General features: G+C 38.4%; 1 protein-coding gene across 2 annotated transcripts in view; it reads right to left on the reverse strand.

Annotated features, from left to right (window-relative positions):
• The window catches only part of ARHGAP15 (Rho GTPase activating protein 15), a 653,844-nt gene that overhangs the window by 1,863 nt on the left and 635,692 nt on the right, over positions 1–16,289 (reverse strand). The gene's annotated exons all lie outside the window — the stretch shown is intronic.

The following is a 16,289-nucleotide window of genomic DNA, read 5'->3' on the forward strand; positions in this document are numbered from 1 at the left end:
ATAAGAATACAAACAACATAAACAGAACCATATGCATAATTAATGATAGAAGCTAGACATAAGGACTGAGGAAAAAATTAGACTTTTAGTGACTTAGAGTGAGTAATGTGTTACTGGAAGATGTTAATGGGAATACATTCATGGAGAAGGTATGTGATGTGTATTTAGGAGCATGGCAAGATCTCAGGTTCATTCCATACCTCAACAGAATACAGAATCCTGTAGTATAGCACAGGAAAAGAATCCCATTTGAATCAAAGTAATGTTTCCTTGTGTGAGGATTGTACAGAGGGTTAGAATACCAAAGAAACATTAGGCTGTGGTTTTATTAATGGTAATGCCATGTCGGGCTTCGATGCAGAACTTGTAAAAAAGAAAATACGGTATTATTCTATAGAAATTTAAAGAAAATGTAATGCTTATTCTTACCACAGAAGCCTTTGCAGTTGGCTACTGAATTTAGGGAAGTGGGGCTTTAGTGATGGTCAGGATAAAGGGGAGGCACACAGAAGAAAGGGTACTAAGCAATACTAAACTCTGCACTCCAACAGACGTCCCAGCCTGAGGGAGATATGAGTGTAGAGGATAAAGCAAGGCAAAGGAGAGCTGTACGGTAAGGCAGATGAGCCTCTGGCCTCAGGCAGCAGTGTGCAACCTTGGTGCACTGCTGGACTGTGGGACAGTTAGAGAACTCTTTTCTCTGGCCTGGGTGAGCCGACATTGTCCCAAATGAGAGGAGGCAGGAAGACTTGTTTTATTTCCATCCCTTCACAAATCTGAAAATGACCAAGAGGCCAGACCTTCCCTTTCATAAAGGGCCCAAACCACATGCCCACTGACCTGACTCCCCCACAGCACCAGGTCATGGCCAGCAAACTGTCCTTGCCTGGACCATAGTAATAATAATCAACCATTGTTGCAGGCGCGTTTGCATTTAATCCTCACAACAATCCCATGAAGTAGCTTCTTTTATTTAGTAAATGAGAAGACTGTGGCACAGGGTGGTTAAGTGTATGGTGCCATACAGAATGGGGGTTCAAATCCGGGCAGCCTGGTTCCAGGGTCTTTTGGAGTTTTATTGACAAAGATGCCTGTTATGGCCCACGTGCTTCATAACTGCACTGACTTTTCACTTTGCTGTCCTCCACATGGTTATAAATACTTCCCTAAGAAGTTCTGTACTTTTGTTCTTTGCTGTAGAATTGTGATTGACAGCCTGGTTACAGGAAAAGCATTGTGGACAGAATGACTCGAGAATTTGGACATGCTGCCTCCCATTTTCACGTCTTCTGCTTTAAATGGAGACGATTTGTACCTGTGAGCACTGTTGGCATGGCTACATTTCTGGAAGGGATTCTTATATTTTTAGAGTATCGGTGAGTTATCTGAGACTTCAAACTTTTTAAAAAATGTTAAAAATTCAAATTTAAAGCTTCTTTTGGAATGTGAGAAGCTATGCCACTTTGCTATTGCATTTACCAAAAGTCTGTTGAATGACTTAAGCATCCTCCTACCTCAGGGTGGAGCAAATGGAATGGGCCTTTGTTTCCCTTTAATACACTTAATTACCTTGTTTGAAATAGTTCTTGAACTTCAACAAGACTCTGTAATAGAAAAGCCATTAGGAAGACTCACTGTGAAGGAGACACTGATTTTTTTGCTTTTGAATTCAGGTGAATGTTTTTTTGTGATACTAAGTCCTTCATTGAGTCAGCCCCAATTAAAGAAAAAATTGTTAAAGGCAACTATGGAGAGAGATAACATTGATTGATTAATTGAGTACCTATTAGTTTAAAGTTGGTAGCCATCATAGCAAGTTTAAATTTGTAAGATCTATTTAGCATGGAACAGGGCTCAGAGAAGAGGGAATGGAAAAGAATCCAAAGCAAGAGAGGGGAGCAGATGTAGATAAAGTGGTTGAGCACCCGCTTTCCATGTATGAGGTCCTGGGTTCAATCCTTAAAAAAAAAAGGAAAGCAAGAGGATACTGAAAGTGTGAAGGGAAGTGGCATTGACCATAGGGCTGTAGAAGAATGTTAGGATCTGTGGAGGTCAAGGGAAACTGACAAGGGAAGAGAGAGATGTAAATACAGATTGAGGAATGGAAGATGTATTTTCCTATTTAAACATGGTTATCACTTCAGCTGATGGCAGGAAGAATGAGATTTGGGATAGCTGGGAGCCATGCATATTCACAAAGTCAAGGTTAGAAATCAGGGGAGGTACCAAGAGCTGATTATTGGTGGGAGCAGCAGTGGCTGTCAGGAAGGGATGGAAGGAGAAGCTGAAAGAGGTCCATGATCTCTGGAGGAACTTGGGGAAGAGGAGGGTTTACCAGTTCTTCAGGAGGTACCAGAAAGATCCAGCCAGTGGGACTTGGGCCATGAGGGGAGAGCAAGAAGGCTGAATGAGACTAGATTATTTTTCTAATTGCCAAGAGTCTGTTATAGTTTTCCTGCTCAGAAAAACTCCTGGTCTTAGAATTCAGGGCAGGGCCAAATCTAGAGGAGGTACCCAATACCAAGTTTAAAGAGGACAAATAGTAGGATGCTTGAACTACATGTCAGAGCCTCCCTCAGGAAAGTGTTCTCTATCTTGGGGGATGGGTCATGGAAGGGAACTCCTCTCATGGGTTTCTACCAGTACACGTTTCCTAAATTTCCTATGGACAAGTTTTCTTTTTTGTTTGTTTTTGCACATATAAATATAGAATATTAATTCCATCTCAAACCTGTAGCCTTGGCATCCATTTCTCTGCATGCTTTCCATTTGATTTTTTAAAAATTGTTATTCTGTTGCCCTACATCCAACCTAACATTTCCCCTTTAAAATCACATGCAGATATATATTTCAGTGCTGTTAATTCATTCACGATGTTGTGCTACCATCACCACTATCCATTACAAAACACTTCCATCATTCCAAATAAGAACCTTGTACATTTTAAGTGTTAACTTCCCATTCTCTGTCCCCACCCTATCCCCCAGTTACCTATATTCTAGGTTCTGACTCTATTTGCTTATTCCAATTTTTTCAAATAGTGAGATCTTACAATATTTGTCCTTTTGCATCTGTTTTATTTCACTAAACATGATGTCTTCAAGGTTATCCATGTTGTTGGCATTTAACAGGACTTTATTCTTTTTTATAGTTGAACAATACTCCATTGTATGATATACCACATTTATTTTTCCATTCATTATTATCATGAAAGTAAAATGATAACCTACACAATGGGAGAAAATATTTGGAAACCACATATCTGATAAATGTTTAATATCAAGAATATATAATGAATTATTCAACTTAACAAAAGACACAAACAACCCAATTAAAAAACTGGGCAAAAGACTTAAATAGACATCTTTCCAATGAATATATACAAATGGCCTGAAAATACATGAAAAGGTCCTCAACATCATTAGCCATTAGGGAAATGCAAATCAAAACCATAATGAGATCCTCTTTCGTACCCCTTAGAATATCTACTATCAAAAAAAAAAAAAAATCCCAGAAAATAACAAATGTTTGTGAGGATGTGGAGAAACATGAACACTCATTCACTGTTGGTAGCAATGTAAAATGGTGCAGTCACTTTGGAAGACAGTTCGGTGGTTCCTCGGAAAATTAGGTATAGAACTATCATATGACCCAGCAATTTTACTTCTAGGTATATATCCCAAAGAACTGAAGGCTGGGACTTGAGCAGATATTTGCATGCTGATATTCACAGCCACATTATTCACCATTTGATTTTAATAAAATCAGCTTTTACTTATGAGTACTTTAAAATAGTCTTTTTATAAACAAAATTTACTAATAATACACAGTTTTGTATTTTCCTTATATTTGCATTACTACAGGTTAAATTTTCCTGGTAGTTTGGAATTTTTTCCTAAGTTGGGAAAATCAAGTTACCTGCCATACCTTTTAGAAAAACCAAATACAGTTAAGAAGAAAATGTGAATATGTATTATTTGGAAAATGTGAAAACAGAATATACATTTTTAATTATACTGTTATAAAATGCATATGTATAAATATATACGTATATACTTTAGTTAGTAATTTATTTTCTAAATATCAACCAAGTAATAGGTGTGTTGAGAAATCAGTAAATCACTAGCTTAGACTAGATACTGAAAATAGAGGCCAATTTGGGATGGAGTCACCCACTATATTCATGTGTCAAAGTTTAAATTGGATTAGATCTCTTTCTAACAGACAATGGTGATAGACTTTTCTAGCAAGAAAAGTCCCAAACTGGGTACATTAGGAAAGTTTGTTAATGCTGTTGGGAATTTTGCAGTTCATATGTGAACTTGCTATTCCTTATCTCATCAGACTCCTGAATAGGTAAGTGGTTGGTTCACGACCATACAGGGAGTCAACGACAATTTCAGAAATATAGCTTGGCTCCTATCCTTCAAAATTATCTAAATCTCTGTTTTTTACCTCAAATCAATGGCTATCATAATGCCCATTATGACTGTGGGGACCAGCTGAATACTGCAAGTGCCATTATTACTGAAGGCTGCAACCGGTAAAACATAGGTGAAAAAGGAATCTTTCTTTCAATAGGCTTTTGAAAGACATAAAAGCCCTGCATAGAAAAGAAAAAAGAATTCAGTATCTAAGGTGGAATACTCCCAAAAGCAGTGATAACTTGTATTTCCAATAGCTCAAACTGCAGTTGAGTTATATTGTTGGAAGGGAAGATCTGATTCTAGAAAGCATATACATTTTTCCTATGTGCTTGGCTATAGTTCCAGGGTAGTTTTAACTAAATTGAATTGTGCAAAACACCATTTTTGTGATATGCTTTGCAGAAATAGCATTCTGGAATAAAACAAGTTTTGGGGAAAACTGAATATTGTTTCTCTTCTTGGAAACTGACAATGCACAATAATACAGTTAAGGCTTTGGTAAGTCCTGCAAGGAAAAAAAAAGAAACAACCCTGCTCTTCTTTATTTAACTTGTGTCTTCCCTAACTTACCTGAACATAGGTCCTCTTTCCTGAATGACACCGAGTAGCATATATTAGGAAGTGAGCCTGAGAATGTTTATATTCTACCCTACTCTGCCACCCAGGCTTGGAGCTCTGTTGCAGCTAACTCAGAAAGAGGTCAGGCTGTGGTCATCTCTTACAAGTTCCACCTTGCTGGCAGGGCTTCGATTTCATTAGACCTTAAACTCCTTGACAGTGTTGTAAATTTTGAGCTAAAATTTAACCTCTTTTCAGCAAAGAAATGAAAGTAACTTCTCTTCTATGAACAAACAAGGGCCAAAAGTCAAAAGAACAAATCTAAATGAGAAAGGGGAGGGTGAAGACATGGTTGTGAGATTAACTTACAGTGAAATGATGGATGGGTAAAAAGCAGCAAAAACATGTAGATCTTATATCAACATTTGGGAACTCCTCTACATGTTTGTTTGCTCACTGTTAATTTACACCCAAGAATTCTTTATAGCAAAGATATCTGGTTCTAAGCAACACGAAAAGCTCCAAGTTTTGTGCCTGTGAATGCTTGACTAATGGGAAAAAGACTTTGAACTGTGACTCTTTTGAAAAAGACTATTTGTTAATATTGGCTTCATTTAAAATAGCCTGACAAAAATAATTATGATTTTATGAATTTTTGCACTTGATATATATTCATGGTAAAAGCAATTCTTATGTTGTTAAGTAATATTCAAGTTATAAAATCTTGAAATGGATAAGAATTCACTTTTCTGGCAAGTGAAAAAGTGATACACATCTTACAACATAAAAAGGAGAGGAAATGCCAGAGCTAATTTCTGTCAGGCCTAAATGGAAGAAGCAGTGAGCCATCAATTTAAGATTATTTTAGGAACAATCTATAATCCAGTGCTACAGATGTTGGACCCAGACAAAAAAAAAGTCCTTGCAGCTTTATGCTGGGTAAGTTTTTCCAAAAGTGAGCTGAATTGCTAACTCAAAGAATTTCTTAGTTGTGTAAAATCACAGCCAAATAACTCAAGCTGAAAGAAAGCTTTACTAGAAAACTAAAAATTCATGTTGAATCAAGACGACCAGAGCATCGAATAATGATCTAGCAGCAAACAGAGATATGGAAGCAAACTTCCTTTTAAGTTTGTGCTTTGCTGTTACTGTAGTGACTTCTAAAGGAAGTTGAAGCCACGTATTTGCCTGAAGCACAACTCCCCGGTTATGGGAGTATTAGAATCATGTGCTTCCCTATATGTGGAATGTTGTGATTTCCCAATATGCATAATTTAGGATGGTTGTGATTTGAATGGGAAAATGTGGTGGTAAATGTATTTTTGCCATCAGGCCACACCTGGCTTGCAGAATATAGCTCAGCCATTGAATGTGAAATGTTAGTTGTGACTTCGGCCACTTAATTGAAAAAAGGCTGTTAAAAATAGAAGAACAAATTTTCAATATGCTCAATGCATGTTTTCTATGTGCTGTGACTATTTTGGGGGGGGGATTCATGCTAACCATATGCTTGCCTACCCGCAATTTGCACAAAATACACTGCTGTCTACACTGGCCATTTTATAAGATTAGGAACCTAGCAGATATTCCACCTTATCCCTGAAAGTCATGGTTATATGCCAGAAAAGTTTTCAATTACTGCAAAAGCTGAGGAGCACTCACAAGTCTTTTTGCATTTAACATTCATGTGTTTCAAGATGGTAATTCACAGGTAATTCAGCCCTTTTTTATATCTTTATAAACCAATTTGTTTAAACTAATTGTAAAGTCTTCAGTTTTACAACCAAAACATCATATTACAGGATTATTTTCTAAAATAAGTTAACAGCTATCATCCTAAATGGGAATTATTGCCATACCCTGACATTTTAACTTTAAATTATCTTTAAATCATGTGTATAAAATTCTCTTAAAGCACATCATAGAAAAGGAGTTTATATGGCAACTGCATCCTCACAGCTAACACTGTCTGATTCTTTGCATTTATTGAATATCCCCTTTGCACTGATTTCAAGGTAGAAGAATGAAATGTTTTAGCTTATTCACTTGTTTCTTGTTTTTATTGACTGGATAACACAGAGATATTCTATTATTATTAAGGTGATATTCAGAATATCTAATAAGAAGAAAGAACCAGTGAAGTAAAAACAAAGAAACAAGTAACTATGGGCAGAAATGGGCTATTGGCATTTTAAATAGCTCCCTGAGTAATTCTAATGAGCAGAGTGTGGTGGGAGTAGAGGGTGTTCAAGGAAAGCTTCTCTGAGGAAGGGGCATTTGAGCAGAGGCCTCCTTAGGTGCCCATATTTGGGGAAGGAGCATTCCAGACAGACAAAGCCCCAGCGGTGAGCCATGCTTGGTGGTTCAAGGAACAAAGAAGTGGCTGGAGGCCAGGGAGGGAGGGGAAAGAGTAGGAAATGCTGTGTCAGGCCTGGTGGTCCTTGGTAAGGATTCTGGATTGAAATCGAAGGGTGATGGGAATCCGTTATTGGATTTTGAGCATGAGAGTGACACTGCTAGCATTTAGGGGATATAATGTATATTTTTCAAATCTACATTTAGATTGGAGCCAATACATTTGATATAATTCTGTATCTTGCATTTTTCACTTTTATCTTGAGCAACTGCATTCTTATATACACAATATACATTATTTTGTCATCACCTTATTGTGGAACAGAATGGATTGTACCCTATGATTTCTAATAAATGGGGTTGAGATAAAAATCTTCCCACATGCTCTTCTTCACATTTTGGAGTATTTCCTCCCCAGTTTGGAGTATTTCCTCTCCAGGGGGCATTTGGCAATGTCTGGGGACATTTTCGCTTGTCACGACTGCATGGGGGTGGTTTACCACAGTCATCTGGTGGGTAGAGGGCAGGGATACTGCTACTCATGCTACAATGCACAGGACAGCCTCTCCCCACCTCCGACAAGACTTATCCAGCCTAAAATGTCAATTGTGCTGCTGTTGGCAAACTGTGCTTAGGGTAAAATAGCAGAGGTAGAGCAATTAGATCTATGACTCAAATTTCACAGTGTACAAGAATCCTTAGAAGACTTGTTAAAAACAGATTGCAGTCATTGCTTCTGGTACCGGACCACATTTTGAGATCCACTGCAGTAGATCGTTAAGGTCGGTTTTTTTTTTTTCCCCTCTTAAAACTGGATAACATTTGGCAATGGCTACTTCCTGTTAGCTTTATTATCATCGGGTATTGTTGTTTTTGAAATAATTCCAGTTTGATAGGTGAAAAATGGCCTGTCATTCTTTGAATTTAGCGTTTGTTGATTTTTTTATGTGTAAAGAATATAAGGAAGTATGTAAGTTTATAAGGAAGAGCTTAAAAAAAAACCCAGCCATGTATTGTATTTTCCCTTCTGTGAATGTCTGTTCATACCTTCTGCCCCTTTTCCTGCTGCGAGCATATAATTTGTTTGTTTACTTGATTTTATTAATTTTTTACAGCAAAGTCTAGTGCATAGTCTTTGAAGAATTGTACTAATCGAGGGTATCTAGAGTTAAAAAGTAGCCACCCTCCACCTCTTCCTGGTAGAGCTCCTTCTTGATAACTACAATTAACAGATGGATGCTCTATGCTCCCTCTGGATGTTTGTCTACCTATCTTATTTATCCATCTCCCTATATTTCTGATGTATAATATATATTGCATATACATATATACTTATATATCTTTATATATAATGTACCATTACTCTTTATTAAAAAAGAATGAAATAAAATACATGATGTACTATAATTTTATTTTTACCCTTAATCATATATCATGGGCATTTTTCCAAGTCAGTACATATAAAAATACCTCATTCTTATTTAAAAAATTGTTACATTTCATAGTATGGAAATACCTTAAGTTATTTAACCATTTCCCTACTTGTAAGCTTTAAGGTTTCTCATTCTTTTCTATTACAGAGAGCGCTGCAACAAATGTCCTTGTATATATCTTTGTAAGCAACATGTATTAAGAAAAATGATTTTTTGTTATTTTTGTTGCTTGTATATTCTCCCAAATCTTTTGCTCCTTAATTTTATTTACTTAAATTTTTATGTGCTCAGATCTAGTACCATTTCATTTGGAATCCTCACCACTGTTTTATTATTATAAAATGTATCAATTTAAAGAGATCAGATAAATATCATCAAACTTTACATTTTTAAATGGTTTTATTTTGAACATAAACTCCAATTCATCTTAAACATATTTTAGCATGTAAACTGTGATGATAAGGAAAGTTAAATTTTCCCCAAAGCTGCCTAAGTTCCTCAATAATATTTATTGAATAAGCCACCCATTCTCCAATTGATTTGTGATGCTACCATTTTCGTGCAGTTTCATGCAATCACTGGCCCATGCACACCTGTTATATTCTATTCTGCTAATGCTCTTCGGGTATATGCAGAAGCAGTACTACACTGTTTTAGTCATTGAAACTCTATTGTATGTTGGGTGTATTTCCCTTTCCACTTTTTTTTTTACAGGAAAAAATACACTTTTCAGATGAACTTTTTCAAATGAACAATATGTGTCTGAGAAAGAGGGCATAATTTGATCAAGACTACAAAGTAAGTGGCAGAGCCTAGATTAAGATGCTGATCTTACTCTTGGATACAGTTATTCTTTTCACAAATAACTAAGATCAAAGATTTTTGGTTTGAAATCAAGGGACTTCCTAATGGTGAGGTCTGAGGAAGACTTGGGAGAAAGGGCAGTTAGAGAGTCAGCAAGAAATCTTGGGTGACTATAATTGGTTGTTTTTTTTAATACCTAATTCACATCTAAGGGTATATCTACATAGATGTGACGAGTGCTCAGATGGAAGAAAAACAGAATTAATACTTGTCATTATTCTCTACCTGAATGTATCCAATGACAGTTAAAAGACTAGTGTGTTCTAATCACATTTTACACATTTTATTGAGAGGTATGCATGGATTGACATTAATTAAGGCAAGCAGAATAATGCACCAGATTATAAGATATTAGTGGAAAATACAGAGCTTAAATATTTGCCTTGTGATGCTAGATAAAACAAAAAGGATACTATCAATATGCAAGGACAGAAGACTCCAACCACTCTCTTATTTTTTTCCTTTTATGTAGGTGAAGAGAACAGTTACTTCACTTCTTTCAAGAAGGCATCTACATAACCTCTTCAGAAGTTTTCTGGAAAACTGCATCCTTGTTTAAATAAAAAGTCCTTGTTCTTTTCTAAAAGCTATTATGCTTCATAGAATGGAAATACCTTAATTTATTTAGCCCTGCTGGTGGGCTTCTAATTCTTTGCTATTATAGATAATGTGGCAATGAACATCATTTGTGTGTGTGTATAAAGATTTTTATATATTAAGAAGAATAACCTTTCATTATTAAAATTCCAGAGTAATTGAAAGAGATTCAGTTGTAATTTGGGTATCATCAGTTAACCCTCCATGCCTAATTTTATTTTCTGTTGAATGATACATGTTAGACGTTTCCTTGGGTGACTTTACTTTAAGGGAGAGGCTGCAAAACTAGAAAGAGTCAGGTGACTGTGCCCAGCAGAGAGATGGAAGGCACAGGGCTGGAGGGTTCAGGCTGGAGAAAAGAATCATTAGGGAAGCTGTGGTGATTGACTGCAAATATTTTAAAAGCCACGATATGGAGAAAAAAACAAATTTGCTCCTTATAAATCCAGTCACTGGCATTTGCCCAGAGAACAATTTCCCCTCCTTGTGAAGAATTAGTGTTGTGAAAATAGAATAGGTGGCTTCCAAAAAGTCATGAATTCATATTTATTATAAAAAATTTAGAAAACGCTGACAAACCAAAATAAGAAAATAAAAATTCCTCATAATTCCACCATGTAGATATTACCACTATTAACATTTGGTATAGATTTTCCCATATATATACTAGAAAAGTCCTGAGAGCATCTACCAAGGGTATCAAATAGTCTAGATATAAAAAGGCCCTGGGTTTCCCAAAAGGAGCATTCAGGCAGGACATTGGAGATTCCTGTATTGGATGCGAAGTTGCACAACATTTAAAGTGTGGTGTCAGCTCCTAGGTTAGTGATGAAAGAATGGGCATTCTGGGAAAGTTAAACTATCATTTGTGATGAGGTGGGATAATGTATAGTAGCTGAGGTTTCTTCTACACACTTTCTTATAGCCCTTGTCTTTCCCCAAGATTCACTCAACAGCATTTATGGCCTCGATGGGGGGTGATATAGCAGAAAGCAGAGAAAGTGCTTTTGATTTTTGCAAGTCAGGGCATGTGAAATATAAAGGAGTGTGCCTGCAAGTTGCAGAAACCTAAGTGCCAAGGAACTTAGGGCTTCGCTGTTTGCCCTAATCAGAATATTGGAGGAATAGATAAAGTTTCAAGATAATCTGCAATCACACTAGAGAAAGATTTTCTGGATGGGGAGAAAGAGAATCAGAAGAGAGGTGAGATTTTGGGAATGTTTCCCAAAGCCCTTCCTATCCCCCTTCTCTGGACAAATCTCTGGAAGGGCTGTTGCATGGTTGGAGGAATCTGAGATCAGATGGACCCATATTCTCCTCCTTGGACCCATATTCTTCCTCCAGGAAGATGGCAAGATTCCAGTTTTCCGTGTCTAGCATACAAGGAATAGTTGAGTACAAGAGGCATCAAGGTATGTCTAGTCAAAGGGGGCATAAAGTAGCTTCACAGAATTCAGTGTGAATGATAACTGAGACCTGGATCTGGGATTGGAAGTTGGACACAATGGCTGAAAGCCAAAAAGGAATGAGATCAGCTTGAAGAGGTGACAAAAGCCATCAGCTTTCTAGCCTGCTTATGTCCTTTATTATCAATTCCAGGAGAAAGTAAACCTCTTAAGTACAAGGACTTTGTTTTTGTTTAATGCTGTATCCCTAGACCAAGTTTAGTGCTTGGCCTATAGTATTAGGTGCTCAATTAATATTTATTTATTGCAATACTGTATAAATGCCCCCCACCCAACATTCCACCAAATGCTTATGCCCTACACATCTCAGCAGATCTAGAATTAACCAAGAAAAAGTCTGGAAGATTGCTTAAATTGACTAAATTTCAGTCACTTGGAAGAATGGGGCCTTGCAAAAGAAATTAGTTTCAATTATACACAATAATTACATTTCTGGCACACCTGAATTTCAACCGTACTCTGAGACGATGAAACATGAAGGCAGAAAAGAAGAGGGCTAATAGTTTTTGAGAGCTTGTTAAAGGCCTGTAATCATGCTGAGCGCCTTTACTTTCCATGTAATATTTGACTATAAATTTCCAACATGTATCCAGTTGAGCAAAATTGGCGAGGAGATAAAATAGAATATAATGTTTATCTGGCTTATACTATGGATGGTTTGAAATTAAAGAAAATAACAGCATTTTTCATGGCCACCTAAAATCTGCACATCAAATTCTCTCTGGGTAAAATGCTTGTTTTATCTGCAGAAATACAAACTTTCGAAACGTATACAATGCTTTGCTCAAAGAAAGAAAACCATTTATTTTGCTTTCACACATAAAAATTTATGATCTGTACTGTGGGGGAGGAATATAGTGTGCCAATTTCTGCATATGTCATTGTAGACATGGAGAGTGGCCTAACTCATGATTCTGTCATACAGCACATACATGTGTGATCACCTGTTGTAATAAATTCTGTGAGCAGGATGAAATGTCTCTTTTGCTAAGGACCACTACCAAGCACTATATTGGCCTTTATAAAAGAGTCCAGACTGCTAAGGGGCCACTCCTATATTTATCACTTTGATACCAATGGTAACTGCGGTGGGTATGGAGATGGGCCCTCCAGATCCCCTTCCTGTCTAGATGTGAGGAGTGTGGGTTAGCAGATTGCCTTGAGCTGCCTTCTCCTTCAGGATTTTCCACAGCTGCAGAATCACCTTGCTTGTGGGCAAGTCCTTTGTGAGGAGGTCGCATCCAATGACTGATCCCACGGTGGGTATAAAGACAGGAGTGTTCCGCCCCACTGTGGGATAGCCTTGACAGGCACATGTACTCCAGAGCTCCCTGTGGGGTTGCCTGAGGCTTTGCTGGCCTGTTTCATAGTTCAGCTTCTTCCTCTGCCCTGTCCTGCTCCCACAACCTCCCTTCCTCAGAGTTGATGCCTAATAAATGCCCTGCAGGTTAAACTCTTATCTCAGGGTCTCCTTCTGGAGAACAGAAGTGGTCCAAGACAGCCAGCAGTAAGCTGGGGTTTTGAAGCTGGATTACTTGTTGCCTGGGTGGTAACAAGGAGCCCATCAATGATGGTAAGTGGCCTTGGCATAGGGTGGCAGTCCCATAGCTAAAATTCTTATTGGTGGGGAACTGAGATGTTATACTCATGGTGGCTATTTGCTGGTATAAGGTACCTGGCATTTGAAAAAAAATGGTGAATAGCAACTACAAGGACAATGAGGTTGGACAGCTCTTGCTAAGTGCCATTGATACTCTACAAAGAAGTTGTTGGAAATGAGTAGTTGGCTTTACTCGTGGGCCCTGGTTGATGCTAGACAAGATCAATATAGAACTGGGCTCACTAATAGCAATGGGGATGATAAGACACTGAAATTAGAGAGGCCAAGTGGTGGGGCTTAACTGCCAGAAGTTCAGTAGACACAATTATCCTGGTAAGTGGCAGGGCCCAAAGTAGGTCAAGGGGACCTGACATGCAGAGAGTTATGAGGACAGTGCCTGTGGCCTGAGAAGGCATGGTTATCAAGATTTCTCAGGGATGAGGGTCTGGGTCACTGCTTCAACTAAGCCACCGTGACCAGCAGAGGTGGTAGCTGAGAGTGTGCAGAATCTGGATTGGAGAGTGGAGGACAAGAGATGAGTGTCAGTTGTGTGTTCACCCAGCTACAGCTGTAGGCCGGTGGTTTATCCTTCTGAAGCTTCCTCTTCATAATTTTCCTCAGGAAAGAGAGGATCACTGGAATCCTAGGGGAGATGATCCCCTGACATAAGTGAAAAATGGACCTGAGAGACACAAAGAGTGGACTGATCTTGACACAGAGAGGTGCTGTCGGGATGACTTTCCAAGGAAGGACTTGTTGCCTGAGCCACAGGATGTTGAGTGGCAGGACACTTTGGCATCAGCCTCTTCGAAGTTTACCTCGGCTGAAGAGAGTGGCCTCACACCGTGAGCCTCTCCCAGACAGCCCACAGCCAATAAGAGATGGCAGGGAAGTGTAAAGGCCGAGCCTTTTCTGCCCACCTGGAGATGCCTCTGATGGCTCTGTGTGCCCCAGGACTCGGTGGGCTGGCCAGGCTCCACTGGCTGCCTCACGGTGGGATTTCTCCCTCCCCCCATTCTGCTCCACCCTTCCTTCCATCCGTGTCAATCTTTACAGAAAACTGGGACGTGTTGGACCCAACCTGTGACATTAGCCATGGGCTCCGAGGAACTAGAGACATTCAGGTAAAAAGACAACTGGTCAGTGAGAGAAAAGAGTGACCAGCTCTGCACTCACCAATCAATCCCTTGCCCTTGGAAGTCAGACTTGCTCATCAGCAAAACTGGGATAAATTAATCATGTCACAGCTTTATAGTACTTTATATGTTCCAAAGCTTGTTCTGGTAACTCTGGGGCAGACATAGTTAATCCTGGCTCCATTTTAAAATCACCTGTGAGGCAGGCAAACCTGTACCAATGTCTGGGACTCCCTCTCATGGTATCTGCTTCAGGTGCCTACAGTGCGGCCAGAGTGCTAGTAAGCCCTGCGGTCTGGATAGGGGACCGGTGCTGTGGGGAAGAGGTGCAATCTGAAATCTCAGAACCTTGAGCTCTCCTTTTCCTTGTACTGATGGTGTTCATGGATAAGTCTCTACAGATCTCTGGGTCTCAGATTTGTCTAGAAAGTGAGGTTAATATAATAGCAAAACTCACCTCCAGGGTTGTTTTGAAGAGTACATAAAAAATTTATGTAAAGATAATTTTAAAACTATAGGAATGTTTGCTTTTAGGATTAAATAAAATAAATGTGCCTGGACAGATTTTTTTCCCCTTTTTTAGGATATACGGGGGATTGAAGCCAGGACCTTGTACATGCGAAGCAGGTGCTCAAGCACTGAGCTCCACCCACGCCCCGGGACAGAATTTTTAAAAGTAGTGCTTCCATAATTTGTTAAGCTGCCTTTTGCTTGTAATTTAAATTTTCGGCAGTTGAGATAAAGTTTACTTTAAAAAGTACATTAATATATTTGCTTCTGTCAATTGTCATTTTACAAAAGGGGGAGTCAAGGAGATTAGGAGTCACCGGTTTTTCACTCTGGCTAGAGCTTTTAAAAAAGGAAAGAGATTCCAATTTGGCCATCCAGGGCTAAGGCCAAGGACTCTAAATGGCTACAAAGCTTCACAGATCTATCTGATGTGCAGTCAGGGTTGAGGACTTTCTTAGTGGAAATGACCTGTCCAAAGGTTACACAGCTAGCTAAGTCACAGAGCTGAGATCAAATCTAGATATTTTCATGCCTCTCTAGAGTTTTATCCACTATTACCCGGCTGAGGTTTCATTCTTGCACATACTTCTTTTAATAGTATATGTTAATCATAAAATATAATAATAGAGATAAAGGGAAATTTGAATATAAATAATGTGCTATGATTATTAAATATGAAAATCAAAATAATCCTATCCCTTAGAAGTAATACAAATGATTTGTGTGCTTTCAGTGAGTAAGGGGTGAAACTCTAGGTAACATAAGAGATTTTTAAGATTATGTGAGCCAGGCATAAATTAAACAACGTGACACCAGGGCTGAAATAATGTAAGCAAGCACAAAATGAAACATTTAAGTGAAATCAGAATAATGTACTGTTACCCTATCTCAAACATGCTGGCTTAATTTAACATCTCGATGGAAGAGGATGGGATAAAGACAGTGAGAAGGATAAATAGAGAAATGAAGATCATTTTAGTGTGAGCATGACCAGGTTGTTCATATTTCTCATACAGCCTGGAAACAATCCCATACTTATTGGAAGACGTGACCTTTAAATGTTTCTTCCTTGCAAAAAAGACAAATCTTCTAGAGGCTGGGTGTTAGCTTGTGGAATCATCTGTCCTGCCTACTCTCCAATTGGAGGCTGTGCAGGAAAAGGAAACTGTAGATGAGCAAACATGCTACTTAATCTTTACATTTGCAGACTTTAGGGTAAGCTTTCTTTGACAGCTCCCTGATTTCTTTAATATAGCAAATCTTTAATCAGACCAGATACGTTAAAATGTGATTTTTTACAGTGAATTGACCTGAGTTGAGCACTTGAGTTGAAATGTGTGTTT

This window comes from Dasypus novemcinctus, chromosome 7 (assembly GCF_030445035.2).
Source record: "Dasypus novemcinctus isolate mDasNov1 chromosome 7, mDasNov1.1.hap2, whole genome shotgun sequence".
In the NCBI taxonomy this organism is placed as follows: domain Eukaryota; kingdom Metazoa; phylum Chordata; class Mammalia; order Cingulata; family Dasypodidae; genus Dasypus; species Dasypus novemcinctus.